Raw genomic sequence first — 5,695 nt, 5'->3', positions numbered from 1 at the left:
CAAGGTTGTATGGACAGAAAAACTTCATTGAGTGGAAAGTCCTCTGTGAAGCCGCAGTTTGTTACAATGAGGTAGACATGTGGAACTACATCAAGAATGGACTATGTGTACCAGATGGAACAAATGCGAATCCAGCCGTGGGAGTAAGAATGAGGAAAATAGATTACAGAGTTCTTGCCATGATAAAATTGGGTCTGTCTTGAGAAATTCTGACAAAGGTTGCACATCATACCACTTCCAAGGCCATGTATGATGCAAGTCTTGAAATGTTTGAAGGCAACTCAGAGTTGAAGAAAATAAAAAAGAAAGGCTCAAGATAAAGCTTGAAAGATTCAAATACAACGATGGTGAGAGGCTAAATCAATACTTGAAAGATATCTTGCCATAGCGAATGATATCAAGACTACAGACTATATGACGACTGATTCTGACTTAAACACAAAGCTGTTGTCATTATTGTCCAAGGAATGGTACACAGCAAGCAAGTTCATCATTTAGAAACCAAATTATGAACAAGTCAAGCTTGATGATGTTATCTGTTTTCTCCAAGCTGCTGAAATTGAAATGATAGAGAATGAGATGATAAAGGAAGAAAAACCATGTTTCCAAGTGTCAAATGCACTCATTGCTCCTATGGGTAACTTAACTACCAAAAACCAAAAACATATATCTATCATTTAAGAACCTACTAAACATGGTTGTGATATACCAAAACGCTTTGTTGGTGGAAGTTCAAGTAACCATGGAAGTCAATCAAGGTTCAATGTCCAACTCATTGATGATAATGATTCTTCCTCTATGGCAAGTGAACAATTACCTTATGTTGGTGGAAATGGTGGTCAAGGAAGTTAAACTCAAGCCTTGTTTTCTATGTTCACGGATTCCTATAATTCATTTGTTGCCATAAACATGATTCACACCAGTGTCATTCAAGATGATTTAGAATAGATTCTTGAAGACATGGACTTGAAGTGGCAGGCTGCAATGCTGGCTCTTAGAAGCAAAATGTTGTTCAATAGGACTGCGAGGTCTCTTGTATCAGGTCCAAATGTAAGAATTGTGTTTGACAAGTCTAAAGCAATATGCTATAACTGTCAACAACCAGGACACTTTGCTAGAGAATGCAATCAACCAAGAAACTTCCAAGGGAATAAATATCAAGACCAACAACCAAGAAATCAATACCTACACCAGCAAAACCGGCCAAGAAACAACAACTTCAACAATTTCAACAACTTCAACAACAACCCCAACTTTAACAACTACAAGCAACCACAAATGAACAATCAGCAAGTTGTACCTCAAAACCAAAATTACAAGAGAAAAAAACAATCAAAACCATCTAAATGCTCCCAACAACACCAATAGTAACAACAAAACCAGCCTAGAAACCAAGGAAATTTCGCACTTGCTACTCAACAAGAAGGTGGTTTTGATTGGAGTGATCATGCTGAAGATATAAACAAGGAAAATGTTGCATTTATGGCAAAAGTTGAAAATGAAGCTAGATCTTCTTATTCACAGGTACATTCAAAATCCACACTTGAATTACTTGAAACAATTGATGCATTGAATGTGGAAATAGGAAAGTTGGAGAGTGATTGCTTTAGAAAACAAAGCATGATAAATGTGTATCAAGCAAGTGATTTAACTTATGAAGAAAAGATCAAAAGCCTTGAAGAAGATTGTATAAACAGTTACAGAATTCAATCAAGATATGTGATTGAAATTGATAGACTAAAGAAAATGGTAGTTGAAGAAAAGGTGAAGAATACCACACTACAAGTTGAAAATGAGCTTCTGAATAATCTAGTATCTACAGGAAACATTTGTGGCATTTTGAACAAAATCAAAGAAGAAGATAAATACAAAGTTGTTCCTCCACCTTTCAACAACAACTACTCTCTTAAGGTTGACAAGGAGAAAAGGGAGACATATCTCAATCAATTCAGCGATGCGTTCAAAGACAAAGAAGACTTCATTGAGCATTATGACAAGGTTACAGTTGATGAACATGGAGAGTTTGTTTTGAAAGAAGATGAGAAAGATGATAAGTCAATTGGTGTGCAAGTTTCTAAAGATGACTTCAATGAAGATGATGTGAACAAGGATGATTTAAGTGACTCTAGTGATCAAATCTCAAATGAAGAAATCCAAGCTACAGAAAGAAACAGAAGGCAAAAGACTGACTCAATTGACAAACTCCCTGATCTGCCCAAGATGACTCCCAAGATGATCAAAAACCATGAAAGAATGAGAAAAGAGCATGAGTCTTTTGACATATGTGAAAGGTCAAATGTGAGCTACAATACTGTTAGACCAACAAATAAGGAAATGTTTCAGAAGGAAAAGGTTAATGATGTCAAAAAGGCTGAAGAAATAAGTGAAAATGTTCCATTCATTCGTGTGTATCATGTGGTCTCCAATCAAGAACTATTTGTTATAGAGGAAGTAAAGACTGTCGAAATGTATGAGAGAAGACAATCAAGATACAAGGGAAACTTGGATGAAGAGCCTATGAATTTAAAGAAAATAATCTTTGTAAATAGCAAAACTGAAAGACAGAACATTAAAATTGAAGAGTTTGTACATTTCTCAATTGATTATGATGGCCTCAAATCCCAGAAAACCATTGGTATTAATGCTCCAAGACCTAGTGACATATTTAAGAAGGGGAAATCCAATGAAAGTTTCAAAGGAAAGGTCATTGTGATGAGTATGGACATCATACTGACTCATGTCATGAAAGATTCCTCTCCAAACCAATCCATGTCCCAAGTGAAACAAAGTTTGGTCAAGACTTCGGATTCTACAAACATAAGTATGATGAATATTTGGGAAAATGAAAGGTGTGTGGAAAGGAAACAGTGAACAAGGTTAAGCCAAAGGTTGTTAACAGTATGAAAAAGGTTGAGAATGCTGATAAGAACCCAAAAAAGAGTATGACTGATCAGGTCAAAAGAAATAATTTAATGGTTGTTAAAAGAAACATACAACCATTAAGAATTGTTCCTAATAAAGACTCAAATTCAGTCAAGTATGATGATTCAGAAAAATCACCAACAAGTGGAAAGAAAGGGAAAAAGTCTGTTTTCTCAAGAAAGAAACCAAGAGAGTTGAACGGTGATGAAAAGTTTCTACTAAAGTATGGGTTTGAACCCCATGGGTTTCTTTGGAAACAAGGGGTGAAGTTCAAGTGCCAAAGGGATTTAATGTGAGAGATTTTTCAAGTACAAAGGATTATGTGTTGCAAGATTGCAAGAGCATAATTCCTTATGTAAAAAGCCCAACTTATAGTGGCTATGAATTAGATGAATCTGATGATTATGAACTTATTTATGAAGATCCTAAGCCTATTCCTCTCACATCCAATGCAACAATTGTCATTGAAACTGATGATTTGCAAGTGATTCAGTTTGCATTTCATCACCCAACTAATCAATTTCTTTGATTTGTACAGGAACAGTCCACTCCACTGAATGAAATATGATACATGGATAGTGGGTGCTCCAGGCATATGACATGTGACAAGAGGTCACTAGTTAATTATGAAGAGAAGTTTGAAGGCTCAGTTGCATTTGGAAGTGATGAAAATGGTAGAAAGATTGTGGGCAAAGGGATCTTGACTAATGTAAAAGTCACATTTGATAATGTATTTTATGTGGAAGAATTACAATATATCCTTTTGAGCATCTCACAAATGTGTGATAAAGGTTATAAGGTTGGGTTTGATGACTCTCACTGTTTTATTCTCAAACCTGATTTTGTAATTCCTCCGGATATGATTATGATGATGGCTCCAAGAAATGGGAATTTGTATGAACTGAATATGAAGGATGCTGTTTCAATGGGTGGTACATGCTTTTTTTCAAAGGCCACTGAAAATGAAACAAAATTATGGCATAGGAAGCTTTGTCATGTCAACTTAAAGAACATGAACAAACTTGTGAAGGGTGAGCATGTGATTGGTTTACCTACAAGGGAGTTCAAGCTTAATGACAATTGCATCAAATGTCAAAACGGCAAGCATCACAAGTCTTCACACAAGACAAAACTTATTAATACACTTGATCAAGTGCTTGAGATGCTTCAGATGGATCTTTTTGGTCCTGTGAGTGTTCCAAGTATTGGAAAGAAGAGATACTGTCTTGTGATAATTGATGATTTTTCAAGATACACTTGGGTTTATTTCCTAAGTACCGAAGATGAAGCAGCTGAATTGATAAAGAACTGTGTTTCAAGAGTTGAGAACTTATTGGATGCAAGGGTGAAAGTCATGAGAAGTGACAATGGCACTAAATTCAAGAATGGAGTCATGGAAGAATTCTGCAATGAAAAGAGAATACTTCAACAATTCTCTGCCCCCAGAACTCCTGAACAAAATGGTGTTGTAGGGAGAATTAACAGAACACTCATTGAAGATGCAATGACCATGCTGGCAGATGCCTTTCTGCCTGTCACTTTTTGGGCAAAGGCAATTAATACAGCCTGACATGTTCAAAACATAGTGCTTCTCAACAAAAGTCAAGACAAGACTCCTTTTGATATTTTATTTAAAAAGAAGCCCTGCATCAAGTTTCTCAAGCCATTTGGATGTGAATGTTCACTTTTGAACACCAAGTATTATCTCAACAAGTTTCAAGCAAAATCCTGGGACTGCTTCTTTGTTGGTTACTCAATACACTCAAAAGCTTCAGTGTATATGTCAAAGATCATTTGAGTGTGATTGAATCTTCAGATGTAATTTTCAATGAAAATAAATTCAATACAGTTGATGGAGCTGCATAGCTGTTTGATCTTGAGAAATTAATCAAATCCTTCAAGATTTATCCTGAAGATTTTGATGATTCATTCTACAAGACCAGTTTAGTTGAAGAAAATGATCAGAAGAAGTTAGATTTGGACAAATTATGGTCCAAGGTGGCTGGAAAAAGAAGTGAATACAAATTTACAAAGGATCCCTCAAGTGATGAAATTGAACAGGTTCATGATCAGGTTCATGATCAGGAACATAATCAAAATCCATAACAAGATCAAGAAAATGGTAATCAAGAAAATCAGGAAGTGCAAGTTGATCAAATTCTAAATGACGAAGATCCAAGCAACCAAATAAGTGAAGAAGAGACTACCAGAAGAGAAGGATTTGAAGATTTGTTTCAAAGCTTGAATATGGGAAACAATGGTGCATCTACCTCAAAACAAAACAATGAAGAAGCACCAGAGTTTCTTGATGCAACAACTGATTTGATCATTGATGTACGAGATCTCAATGATTCTAATCTTGATACTAATCTATCTACTGATGTTATTGTACAAGCCTCTTACGTTGAAAGAAATCATCCACCTGAGAACATCATTGGGGATATCAATGAAAGAGTTACTAGAAGTGCTTCTAAATCTGAAACATTTGTTTGTACTCCTGCTTCCTATCCCAAATTGAACCCAAGAACATTGTTCAAGCATTGAAAGACAACTGTTGGGTAGAAGCAATGCAAGAGGAGTTGGCCCAATTCAGAGATTTACAAGTTTGGGAACTTGCAGATAGGACAAGAAACATGTATTCCATTGGAACAAAATGGGTTTTCAGGAACAAAATGGATGAAAGAGGAGTTGTGATTAAGAACAAAGAAAGACTTGTTGCATTATGATGCCTACAAGAAGAAGAGATAGACTTTGAGAAAGTTTATGCCCCTGT

This window comes from Bidens hawaiensis, unplaced genomic scaffold (genome assembly GCF_021521415.1).
Source record: "Bidens hawaiensis isolate Kalapana, Puna unplaced genomic scaffold, B.hawaiensis_p1.1 tig00022072_1, whole genome shotgun sequence".
In the NCBI taxonomy this organism is placed as follows: Eukaryota; Viridiplantae; Streptophyta; class Magnoliopsida; order Asterales; family Asteraceae; genus Bidens; species Bidens hawaiensis.
Note: the sequence above shows the minus strand (reverse complement) of the source record.